The following is a 14,308-nucleotide window of genomic DNA, read 5'->3' as shown; positions in this document are numbered from 1 at the left end:
ATGTTAAATCACCAATATGCGTAATTTGTTTACATTAAGGAGAGTGTGAAAAGCACTAAATAATGTTCAAAAATAGTGTTCCAGGGTGAGCGCGAGCCTCCTCCCTTTGGATTACTAGGCACGTGCTTTTCCGACTTGGCCACGGAGGCGATGAAGAAAAAAGTCGCTTGTAGAGGCACAAATCCTTTATTTATTTTAATCTGGCTAATCAGAGTGCTCCTGTAACCATGTATATTCGACGATAACCGTTTGAGATCAGATAAAGTCTGTTCGCCATGTAATTTTATAACAAAATGATACGCGTCTATTTACTTTATAACATGGTTATATCTTATTCACTTTCAAACGATCGGCTACATTTGTTATCTAAATTCATACAATTATACGCACTCATCTCAAGATTTTTCATTTCATGGTGTAAAGCCAGGGGTGATGTTGACCCCTCTAGCTCACTTTACGAACAATTCGTCAGGACAAAAGTAATATATAATAATAACCGCACGCATATGACTGGCGATATTTCGTGTTGGTCCCTTGGCGATTCTCCGCGTCAAATCGAAGATGTGCGGACCAAAATGAAGTCCAATAAAGAAAAAACAATAAATGCCAACCAGGATTCGAACCCGGATCACTATAATGGCAGTTCTCTGCTCTCACACTTTGCCATCAAATTCCTCAGACAAACATAAGGAAATAAACTAGTAGTTATGTTAGATAGCTATAGCACACGCTATTTCTACACGTGTTGATATAATTCAAAGAATGTGAAAATAATTTCTATCATCTTTTCTTCTTTGGAAACAAGAAGGCAAAGAAGAATTGTAGGGATGGTCACGAGCGAGTTCATGCGAGTTTTCACAAAAGTTCGACTCGACTCTACACAAAACAGACATCTTTGAGCTCGACTCGAGAACTCAACTCGAAACTTTTCCTACAACTGGACTTATATTTGACTCGAGTTTCGATTCGAGTCGAGTCAGAACGAGGAAAATCGAGCCAAACGCTGTGTGTAGTTTCAAGTACTTTCTTCAAGAATCCTGCATAAACATATAATTATTATCAATGATGCTACTACTACTACTACTTCTTCTTCTACTTATTATTATTATTATTATTATTATTATTATTATTATTATAACAACACCATGTTTAAACATGAAAGATAGGTGCATCTGAATACTAAACACTAATTGACTGCTGACATTGGTAGTCGTGAAGTCAAGGACATCGTTCCCGAGGTTCTGGATTTGAGTTCCGGAGAAGCAAGCACCCGGACTCAAACCAAAAATCCTTACTAATTATAGAGCGCTGACCAAACTTGTTCAAAACTGCTTGACCCGGGATTGGGGTTCTCAACTTCTCGAATTGATCGGATCATAGCTCATTCCCTATCGAGCCGAGCCAGTAGCTCACCCTCTCAAGCCGGCTCGAGCCGAACCAAACCGAGCTGACGGCTTACCCCAATGAAGCTGGCTCGAGCCAATGGCTTACCTGAGCAAAGTAGGTGCCTCATGTCAACCGAGTCGGCTCGAGCTGTTCGCTCAGTTGAACCGATTCTGAGTCGGTTAACATCACTACCCAGGTTGAGCTGTTTCGGCTCAAATCTTCGACCGTGCATGTCTTAGCCTTGGTGGTAAGAAATACTGTATATACTTATGTTAGTACTTACGACATTTGAGGCTCTCTTATAAAACTCCATTGTCGTCTTGTTAATCGAGACGAGACGAGATGCAAGGAATGTCCCATCTCATGAGCAACACTAAAAATATTCCACATTACTGTTTACGTTTCTCATAGATTTCGCTTTCCAGTCTAATCAGGTAATCATTTCAAACCTAGTCAAAACGAGCTAAACGAGCGAGCCATTTATCAAACTCGACTCGACTGAAACTCAACCTCAGAACAGTGACTCGACTTGGAGCTCGACTCGAGAAAATTAACTTTGACTCGACTCGAAACTCGACTCGAATTCGCTTCGAGTTTCGAGTCGAGTCGAGTTTTAGTTCGACTCGTGCCCATACCTAAAGAATTGTGATGTAAATCGAGACCATCACTGAAAACTATGACCTAGCCTTAACTTGAAGAACGTTTCGTGATATGTTCCTCATTGAGGAACGTTTATATAAGTTTATTTTTTTCGGTTTAAAGAAAGAAATCTTGAGTAAGTCATTGTGACACTCACGTAAGCAACGTCTCCTTATAGAGGGATAAATCGTTGAGTCCTTTTAATTGACGAACAGAGTGCTCCTTTAACCGTGTATATTTTACGATAACCGTTTGGGAGAAGAAATAATGCGTTCACCATATAATTTTATAATAAAATTACGCGCATCTATTTACTTTATTTCATAGTTCTCCCACATTCACTTTCTAATATTCGGCGACAGTTGCCATCGAAATTCATACAATTATACGCATAATAATAATAATAATAATAATAATAATAATAATAATAATAATAATAATAATAATAATAATAATAATAATAATAATAATAATAATAATAATAATAATAATGACGTAAACAATACCTCCCAATAAAGGAAAAAGTAAATGTCACGCCGGGATTCGAAGTCGGGTAACTGAAATAGCATTTCTCTGCTTCACACTTTGCCATCAATTCCTCATACAAAGATAAGTAAATAAACTAGTTGTTATGTTAGATAAACATAGCACACATTATTTCTACACGTGTTGATGCAATTCAAAGAATGCGAAAATAATGTCTGCCGGCTTTTCTTCTTTAGAGATTAGAAGTTACGGTGAGGAAGAATTGCAGTAATGTAAATCGGGACCAGTTAAAAACGACGAGGTAGCCTCATCTTCAAAAACGTTTCGTTATATTTTCCTCATTGAGGAACGTCTATATAACTTTTTTTCTGAGATAAAGAAGGAAACCTCGAATAAGTCAATGTGACACTCATATGGAACGTCTCCTTATACGAGTGTTAGTCCGAGTATTCTGTGTTTAGTCTTACATGCAGCGCTTTTAACAAGCTAATAGTTTAAAAGGAAGATGAAGTGACGGTAGGTAAGTGGTTAGCTCATTGAACCTCTATTCGGCGGAACCGTGTTCAAATCCCGGTCTGGCTCTTACTTTTCAAAATGTTTCAATTTCAATTTCAATACACACTCAGTGTGACAAGCAAGATCTTCTCTTCTCCAGAAGCAAAAAAAAATATGTTGGAATGAGGAGAATTGGAGAAGGCAATCATTTACTAACTTATATCCAGCAGTTGTTCTAGATTCGATATTTTCAGCTACTTTCAAGCATTTTCTGATTCATGCGTGGTCAGTACTTTTATTTCTATAAACATAGACTATATACAGGTATAATACATTACATACACAGCAATATGATTTTCTTTGGAAAACACGATCCGAACCATACAGATTCATCTTAGAATGGAGAACTATTTCTTTAGTCACCTACTTTACAATTTTACCTGGATAAACACCTGGATCAGTGCTACCAACTGCTGTCAGTGCCTAGAAAAGATACGTGTATGTTGGGTTGCATCTGTCTAGGCGTTCTCACAACTGCAAATTACCTGGACCCCAAGTAATGGAATTATAGCCCTTAGGGGGAGATACTTTTGTGATTGGGTGTACTATGTGTATAACACAGCTACTCAGGGATACAGCACTCACCCTGTAGGTGATAGGGTCATTAGTTCAACTCCAGAAGATATGAGTTAGTAGTTTTTGTGGTCTGTTTTTTTCTCCATTTCCCTCTCAAATATTAATTTAACCAATTATTTCAGCAATTATTTACTCTTATGAATTATCCATCTCGTTTAGCAATCAAGAAGGTAAGGGTGAGACGTAAACCTGAAACGTTCTATTTTATGATAGTTCGCTTTTTTTAAGGGTAATGAATATTAAAAGATAATATCTGATAGTCTTCACAACTATTGGTGTAAAACGGAAACTGCAACTGTGTACTTTAATTTACTTTTAGTTCCGAAAGGAAGAAAAAAATACGCGACGCAAGTGTGAGGTATTATCTAAGCTTAGTCCATTAATTCAGAAATGGTAAGATGACAATTTGGTACACCTTTTTGAGTTAAATTTATGGATGGAATATGCTCCCACGTTGTGAATATCATATAATTTCAACAATTTATTTCATAGTATAGACCTATGGAAGTCCAGGGGTAAGAATCAGGTTTGATTTGGATTTTAATGGAAATATAAATTGTGCAGTAATACTTACACTAAACAATATTGATGCTCATTACGCTTGCCTAGTAGATGTATGGAAAATACCAAATTTTTGGTTTGTACCTTAGCACAAGGCTGAATATCTCCAGTGAGGTTATGGCTATAGAATACCCAAATTTAAACTTATTTAACTCCAAACATTTTTTAAATGCATCTTCTAAGGGCAGCTTACACTGGAAGCATCAGCCACATATATCTGCTTAAAATTTAAGAACAGCTTGTATATAACTTACATTTTTGTGGCATGTACAGCTCAATGGTTTGTATCCAAATATGCATTTGTTTGGAAATAAAATCCGTACCCCTGCTAACAATAGTGAATAAATAATGATAATTTATACTATTACTTTCAGGAAGCACGATGACTGCTACTAGTGATCCTTGGTTCGATTCCAGAGCACAGTATGTGAGTCTGTGAAGTCAGGGAGTTTTCTTAGCGTTGTATGGTTACCTTCCACATCCCCATTCCACCAATGATGTCATATACATTCTCTTTCATGAATCATTCGTTTCCTTTAACCTATATCCTACCTTATGCATATCATTACGGATGCATAACATAATGGTAGTTTATAAACATTTTTCATGTGTATGAAGTAATAGTAATCTTGTTATCCCTTTTATTTAGAAAACGCATTTTTTTGTACAGCTACCTATTGTATTTAACGTAAGTTTGGGTGTGTTTGCAATTGTGCTTCTTTCTGACTTGAAACATTGAGCCTTAGAGTCCGCTAAAATTTTGAAAATTATAATTCTCCTTACTTTTGAGTACAAAAGGCGGAGATGAGTAAGAAGTACTTTTTAATGATTGGCGGAATGAAAATCTGGGAGAAAACAGAGTACCCGAGAAAACTGACAGACGCTAAATTACTTGGCGTCTTCCTTGGACGGAATCCTACACACCACTGAGTTACCATGCCCCCAACCCCAAGGACATTTTTTGTATAAATACTATTACATCTTGCTTTTCTGCTAAAAAAATTAAAAATATACAATCTGTGTACCCGTCTTCCTTATTGTAAAGAAATGATGAAGTTTCTTCTGTTTTATATTTTAAAATAGTAATCTAGGGTCAAATTTCAGCCATAAAAGACGAAACATGAATACACCTGACACATTTGCAAATAAACGCTAATTATCTAACATCTCCATGCACACTGGTGCAAATCCCAGGGGCATGAGGGGGACATGTACCTTCCAATCTTGGAAGTGGGGGACTGTCCCCCCAATAATCCAATTTGAAATTTTGTCTGGAGGAGAAATGTAATGATTTTTGTTTGATTGCAACAAAGAAACGTGGAATGAAATTGATGTCCTCCCAGAATAAACTTCAAATCTGCCCGGCTCCCATGTTGAGGACAACTCTGCTCCCCTGATCCTCAACAATATTGTTTTTTAACTTCATAAACATTTTGGACATATATATATATATATATATATATATATATATATATATATATATATATATATATATATATATATATATATATATATATATATATATATATATATAATAGAAACGATCTTACCCTTCCCCCCAATGTTGAAGATATTTGCTCTCTTGCCCATGCATAATCCATGTCAGACAGTTTTTCCGTAGAGGCTTACAATTATTTAAAAAAATGGCGACTCCCACGACATAAATATTGCATTTTTTTTATATTAGAAGGGAGAAATTGAAATCGCATTTATATATATATATATATATATATATATATATATATATATATATATATATATAGATAGATAGATAGATAGATAGATAGATATACATATATTGAACTGTAATCCTGAAACAGCCATTCCATAAGTGCTTGCGTATTTTCTGCCATATCAAGGGCACACTGCCATGAAATTTGCACTATCTAAAATCTTCTCACACACACATTTATACGTATATTTTGTAATTGTCTTAGGTTGTTTATATTAACAAATTTTAAAGAGGCATTGCTTTGTTACTTCATGAATCGTTAGTGAATTAAGTGGAAAAATATATGTCTGACACGAAGAATAAATTGTTAGCAGTTATATTTAAAAGCGTGTCATTCCCTTTTGTTTAAGGACAACTTGTGGCTAAAGCAAAACTCATTGAACGAAAGTACGAAATGTATAAATGCTGCTGGCACATCTACTGTATATTGAATACAAATGTACTTACGATCCAGGGCTTAAATCACAGTATATCACTAGTTAACAACTAAGACAATAGTGGACTGCATTGCACTCTGAACGGTTAATACTTTCTGTTTACGCCATACACCAGGAGAGATGTGTCGTAACTATCAACAGGAAATGCCTGCCATTTCCAGACATGACTATGTGTCAACAAAACGCCTTCCTTCTAATACTATATCAACTTGGCGTGCCATCTTTTGTTCAAACAGGTTATGAAGTTAACAGTTTCCTTTCAATGTTTTATATTGAAATCAAGAAATATATCGAGTGGCAAAACTATTGCCATCTTATCAGTGCATCCGATAAAGTTTGTATAGAAATGTTTAATAGACAGACGGAATAAAATGTTGTACTCGTGTCATTAATGTCGATTTCAACACAGCACAATTATCTTAGTTGGTTCCACTGCTTTATTTTATTATGTTCTACTTTATACAGGGTGGTCCATTTTAATATTTCCACACAAATATCTCGAAAACGGTTGAACATAAATGAACTGAACAAAAACTCAAATAGGAAATATCATGGGGAAAATCGAATGGTGATATCTCGGTGCACTCAAGGGCCGCTCTTCAAGGAGACTCGGGGCCCAACTTTAAAATTTTTAAGGTAAACATGGGGCGAGTGACACGTCGTTCGATACATCTTTAAAAACTAAAAAGCGATGTGGCAAAAGATTTTTCATATCGGTCACCGTATTCAAAATGGCCGTCAAAATATGCTACCTGTATCAGATAAACGTCCATTACCAGTAATATGTGAACAGTTGAACATAAACGAACCAAACAAAAGCTTAAATAGGAAAGTTATGGAGGCACATCGAATAGTGTTCTCGTGGTGCCCCACAGGGCCGCCCTCCATGAGGGCCCAGGGCCCAACTTTAAAATTTTAAATAGAAACATGGGGCACCGATACATCTTGAAAAACTAAAGAGAGCTGACATAAAATATTTTTCATATCGGTCGCCGTGTTCCAAATGGCAGCTAAGACATGACGCCTGTATGAGATTAAGCGTCTAGTACGGCTAATATGAAAGCGGTTGGGGATAAATGAACAGAACCAAAATGAAACAGGAAAATGACATAGAGCATGTCGAATGATGTCGTTGTGAGCCCAGGGCCGCTTTTCATGGGGGCCCAGGGCTCAACTTCAAAATTGTTACTGGGGAAAACATAGGTCAAGTGATATCTCGTTCGATAGATATTTTAAAACTAAAAAGAGTTGTGGCAAAATATTTTTCATATCGGTCACCCTGTTCAAAATGATCGATCAAACATGGGGCCTGTATCAGATAAACATCCCGTACCACTAATATGAAAACGGTTGGAAGTAAATGAACAGAACAAACAACGAAACGGGCAAATGACATGGGGACACGTCGAATGATGTTGCGGTGATCCCCAAATTTTTGAGAAGCTAGATAAAATAAACTGAGCCACTGATAGTAAAGGGGTAAGCTAAAACTTACATTTATGAGTGAATGGGCTTGAGCAAAATGGATTTGCCTAGATGTGTATTCATCCCGTAACCCTTAAATGTTATGAATTCTCCATATTGAAGTTACGCGAAACTAACATGAATGAAAAATGATTAATATCCGTTAATCACTTCGACTTGAATATGTTAAGGGATTTACTTTATTAATTGACTCGTAAAAGAAAAAATAATACATCAAAAATTCTCATTTGTTCAAGAGTCACTGTGTAGAGTGTGTCTTCCCGGTTGGCCTATTTCCATTTTGCCAATAGACTTTCCAGCAATTTACATCATTATCTCAGTCTCATTTTATACGTAAGTAAAACGGTTATTCCGGTTTGCCTGTTCCCGTTTCGCCTACCTCACTCGACGAGAGATATTTAGAGTTTGAAGGAATTTTTGAGTGATTGAGGTGGGAGGGAATATAAAGACAATGAAAACATGCACTCAGGATATTTTCAATTAGGTTAAATCTATGCAAATGAATCAGTATTTGGAATAATACCTTACACTAATTATCTTGAATTTTACGGAAAAGAAAATTCCAGAAATAACATTGCAAAGTAATCCTTTTAATGCCTAAAATTCTTATAATAATTAATAAATGCTGTACTAAGCTTGGCTCGTCTCTAAAATGTTTCTAAGTTTCTATGCTTAAATTTCACAACTTTATTATTTACTTTATTTAAAGGTTATGATTGAGATAAATTGAGTGTGTTACCATAATATTTTAAAATGTGATTCAGCAAAGTTCAAGTTCTCTCGGTGTCTATTATCACAATAGGTTCACTTTAAGCGTTATGCCTTGACTCAAGGCTTATCCCGGAGCCTCTACCCTATAAAACTAATTCCTTCATTATGAGAAATTTGGTATAAAAGTTAATATTTTAGCTAAAATAAATGAAGAAATTCAAATTTGGAAGGTATTAGGTTCTGTGCGAGATATTTCGCCCTTTACTCCAGAGCCGCATTAAATATTATAAAAGGAAAACACCTTCTCTATATCTTCATTCAGAGAACTCATATTCAATTTATTAAAATAGGAAGAGCGATGGAGAGAAATGATTATGTTCACAAAAGCTCTGCTATCTTTGACTCAATACTCGTCCACCATTCTGGACATGAATTAGGCATTCAAAATTGACTTTAATAGCCAGCATTCATGCTATCCTGAACCTTTTCTCTGGGCCTCAATTGTACTCTACTTCAATATTAAAGATACTTCTGCATTGAGGCAGAATAAAATACGAAGTTACTTCCAACCACCACTAAAGCTGAAAAGTTGCATTAAAAATGTTTTTTTTTTCTAGCAGGGCAGTTGCAGGGTATAATGGTTCCTCTCTCAGAATCACGGAAGTACCAATCAGTCTTGTAAAGTTCAAGAAAATGATCTTGAATAGTCAGTCATTCGTCTTTTTAAACTGTTCTATGAGCTAGTAAAAAAAAATTACACGATACGATTATAAAGTACAAGGAAACTCCCAGATATTTCTAAAATTACAACCAATTAATGACCAAAGCAATTATTTATTGAAAATACATAGTTGTGTAACAGTTTCACCTATTAACCGCTTGGCTTTTTCAGACAATATGAAGTAACAAAAAAGCTTCTAATATGAAAGAAATGAGTGGTAAAATGTTGGTATTCGGAATTTTTAAAAAATGGCGCGTATACTGAAACTCACAATTTATCGCATTTATTTAATTTTCCTTACATGTATGGACACAATTCTGTTAGAACTAAATGGAGAAAATAGAAACGAATCAATTTATGAAGATATTTCCAAAATATATGATAAAATAATAAATATATAAGAAAATAGCAAAATTATGTTCTTTTTGTATCCTTCCAATCATGCTTTTTATGGATTTGTGCAGTAGCAGAGCACGGAGATAATAATGTTTGCCAGTAAAGAAAAAAAAACCTTCATCAAGGAACTGAAAAGTGGAGTAAAATATTGAATTTATTCGTTTAAATCTACTGTGTAGATTGCCTGTCAAATATAAATTAGCGATTGTAACCAAGATTTTGAATGTACAGAAGCAGACGTGCATTCACACTTTCAATTTTCATATCCTGGAGTCAACAGTACTGTTGAGATTCGTTGTTTGAGAACTACACAAGGGATTCTACAAATTCTCTAGTTTGTTTCAAAAATGTAAGTGTAGCAAACTGCAAAATATAGAAAATTATCGATGCCTCTGCAACGAATAAAAAATCAGTTAGAAGACTCCGTTTAATATCTGCAGAGTGATGATTGATTTCACAAGAGAATTACAAAGAAATTTCATTTAACTTTAGATATAACAAGGAAAAATCAATATTTTTCAAACATTCATTTTATTTTACAGGTTACACTATTTTGTAAAATCTCAGAATATTCTACATTATTCGTTTCAACGTTACCTTCAATTTTGCTAGTTATCAGTTTTATTATCTCTACTAAAGCTTTATGAAAAAATATCAGGTCGAGATGATTTAACTCTCATCTTTGTTTCGGGAGAATATTTTATTTTATCAACAAAACCATTGTATTTTCTTATTTTTTAAAACATTATTATTATTTTTCATTTACACATTAAACCTAATAAGAATATATTCTGGTGCTATATTACTGATTTCCAGTGTGTTCGTAAAATGAAACAAAAAAGAATAAAAAAGCAAAAAAATAAATACAATAGGGGAAAAAAGAGAAAGACAATCTAAAAAAGTAAAAACAAGATATGCAGTGTGCGTCAGTTCAATTTGCGTAAACAACTGTATGAGTAGAAAATATGTCATATGTTTTAAATATGACAAATAGTCATATCGTGTGTGCATACAACATGAGTTTGTGTAATTTAACCTCCAATTAATAATACAAGCATGTTTCTATTAGAAGTATATGCGATATCAAAATAATACGAGTTCTCTCTTGTAATACGCCGTAAGATATCATTCACTATCTCTTACTATACTCTAAGTAATCGAGAACTGTAATTTTATAAAGAAGAATAAAAAATAAACTAAAACATATTCAAATATGCATATCGATTAATTTTTCGGATAATATTTCAATTTGAGTCATCTCCACTCTCTCTTTCTCTCGGTTAACATGTGCATGATTCTTGCATCTCATCTCTAGATGGAGAACTATGAGCAAAGAGAAGTCATCATACACCCTGCAAGAACAAATTAAATTTAAAAGTGTTTACTTGACTTAGAGTGGAATTGAACTCAGGACCCCCGGATTTCTAACTAGTCCCTATAACACCTCGACTATTCTTTCACTACTCCCGTAGTCTTCTAACTTGAGTTTTCTGTTATGAAATGATGGTCGGAGGAAGAAAGAACGGAAACAAAACTTTTATTTAAAAAAAAATATAACAGAAATAAATAGAAACTTTCGGTTTGCCGAATGAAGGCTTATGTAGACACAACGTCTCGGTTAGAACGACCTTTTCTAAAAAATCTTGAGTGTGACACAATATTTCTTTTCCGCCATAGAAACTTGTGTGTCTTAGTGGGTATTTAATTAATTACGCTGACATATAAAAGAAGCGTCTTGTGTTGTAAAATAATACTTTACTATCTATCAAAAATATTTCTGTCGCGAGTCTACATTGTTTAGCACTTCCCGGAATCGATGTTATGAGCAATCAGTCCATACAATACGCATCTACTTCTAATTTAATTATGTTTAACAGAACTATTCAAGTAACAACTACGAATAAAATATTTTCCGATTGGAGATACCACTGAGGAATAAATGCTTGAACTCTTCTTTATTTAATTGGACACGGTGATTCGAGAGCGCTCGCGAAGTGTCATAAGGCGTCGCATGTCCAGATCGGACATACTATTAAAGAATAATCATCGAAAACGTGATGCATATAGACAATATTAGAAAAATGATTTAGTGCTCGAATCCTCGTTGTAAACAATTTGACACACAATTTTGAGCATTAGGAATAGTATGTATCTCTTTCTGGTTATTCTTTAAAAAAAAAAAACTTTCTCCGGCGAGTGAAACCTCTCTTTAATAAACTTAGAAGATCAGTTGACCGGATACTCCTCCGAAATTTCTGAACCGTTCTTAACCAAATTTGACATAGTAATTTGAAAGAGCGCGCTCAATACTATTAGAAGTAGCGTGTCTCAATTGGACACAACATTGAGAAATAATCACCGAAAAACTTCTATAATCAACAAAGGTCGATTGCTTCGGTCTAAATTATCAATTATTATATACCTAGTACTTAATAGTTTTACAAAATAGCATAAGTAATGTTAGTTAAATTTGTAGCGCATGTGATCCCGTGTTGGATTCTTAGTAGAACTAATCTCCGGTGTTGACCTGCATAATTGAAAAAATAGAGAAATGCGTGAATAAATAAGTAGGACTCGAAGTCCAGAATTAAGGGTATTTAGTTTGTACAAGAAATAATATCAAATTTCTGCTTTAGTAAGATTGCAATCAAATTAAATATATAATATGAATGGAAGAATACGCTCGTTCACGCGCGTAGGTGTAAAAGTGTTGTAGGATATGTTTTGCTTTTCACCGTTTAAGCATTAAAGTCCTTACGTCGATCGTCGACAGTTCAAGAGTAACAACCAAGATCTCCTGCAATGTGAGAAAATTTTTCATCATCAGCAACACCGTGTGTCTTTCTGAGAGGCTATCAAATATAAGGAGCTTATATTTTAGACATGTTTTTCACGTCAACAGTTGTCAACCACAAGAGGCAAGATTTTCTATTAAAACTCAGTGGAAGAAATATTGTTCATGTGTAAAGGGTCAAAGGAACATTTCTCTTTCTCTTTTATTTTACATATAAGTAAACTTTAGTACGTAATGCATGAAATTTTCCTTTATTTTCTAAAATAAGTAACAGCGTTATTCACAGCCACACTAATCTTTCTAATAGCAAGCGACGATGACTCACTGTTGAAAAACAAATTACGAATCACTCTTCTTAATGGACTTAGGCACGCTGTTCTCAACAGAAAAAACTGAGAGACAATACCAGCTCTACTTCAGAACTCATACCTGTCTGCGTTTTGTTCTTTGTGTGTTTTTGTGCCTGCGCGCCTTGAAAATAGACAGAGGTTTACAGTCGCGTAAAAAGTGACATCATTTGACATGTTCAAAGAATAAAACAAATTCTCTAGATTTTAATAGAATGTTAGCAAACAAAATTTACTAGAGAATATATATAAGTCTATCACTTGGAATAATATAATTTGGAAGAGATTTTTTTTCTACAAAAAGAAAACATATAAGCTTAAGTAAGCTTCGAACTCATTACGGTTATTCAGCAGTCGAACACACTAACCACTCAAACACCCATCCACAGCACGAATCCCTGTGACATGCTGCAGATACAGATCTGGTCCTAATATTTTGTTGTGTATTACTTCGGAGAGTAAGTTTTATAGGTATTTTCTGCTTCTCCTTTTTTTAGTTTCGTTTTTCTTGTTTTCTTAAGTTGGATATTAAGAAAAAAATATAAATATAGTTCTCATCATAAAAAATAGAAAACTTTACTTTTCTTTTTTTATAATACTGCAAAATAAGATATTTTAATTTGGAAAACCACACGAATTTAACGCATTGTGAATCAATTTGTTTTCAAAAGGCCGATATTATTATTATTATTATTATTATTATTATTATTATTATTATTATTATTATTATTATTATTATTATTATTATTGTTGTTGTTAGTGGAATAGTACAGTTTTCGGCAGTGTGATGTTTCTTCCAATTGTCCACATACAATATATACATCAACCACGTGCGTTAACAACGAGAACAAACGGTACGGAATTGTTATATATATATATATATATATATATATATATATATATATATATATATATATATATATATATATATATACAGTGCCTAATATAGTTTTCAAGTGTGGACAATTTTCAAAGAGCACACAAATGTAACATATATATCATTCAACTCGTATTAACGAGACAAAGCTATCAGTACCAGGATTGATCACTTTCGGTGAATCATTTCAGGTACACGGTACTTAATACAGTTTTGGGTTGTGGGGAATTTCCTACGACTGAACATATGTAACATATATATCAATCAGGTAAAGCAAGCGATCTGCAAGAAAATTAGTTACCTCCGGTCAACCACTTCCGGTATAGGATATATAATACATTTTCAGGGAGTGAAGTCTTCTCTACTATTGTGCACCTGCACCATATGTATCATTTAGCTCTTCTTGACGAAAAAAAAAATGCGATCGATACAGAACGGTCCCTTCCTTTTAATTGCTTCTACTATTCGGAATCTAATACAGTTTTTAGAATTTCCGACGGTTGTATGTTACCAGAGATTGCACGCAAAATATATATCAATTCACTCGTCTTGACACCCTACCACGGAAACTGTAATATATACCGTATGCAAGTGGTTCACCGAAA

At 34.2% G+C, this 14,308-nt stretch overlaps 1 long non-coding RNA gene across 1 annotated transcript in view; it reads right to left on the bottom strand.

The window, feature by feature from the left end:
* The window catches only part of LOC145674382 (uncharacterized), a 63,191-nt gene extending 56,687 nt beyond the window's left edge, over nt 1–6,504 (bottom strand). The window contains exon 1 of the long non-coding RNA XR_014128917.1: nt 6,383–6,504. This is a non-coding gene — a long non-coding RNA (uncharacterized LOC145674382). The remainder of the gene's footprint in view (nt 1–6,382) is intronic.
* Nucleotides 6,505–14,308: the final 7,804 nt, after the last annotated feature.

This window comes from Thermobia domestica, chromosome 17 (genome assembly GCF_964235325.1).
Source record: "Thermobia domestica chromosome 17, izTheDome1.hap1.1, whole genome shotgun sequence".
NCBI classification, from domain to species: Eukaryota; Metazoa; Arthropoda; class Insecta; order Zygentoma; family Lepismatidae; genus Thermobia; species Thermobia domestica.
The sequence above is the reverse complement of the archived record's forward strand: the minus strand, read 5'-3'. Positions and strand labels throughout refer to the sequence as shown.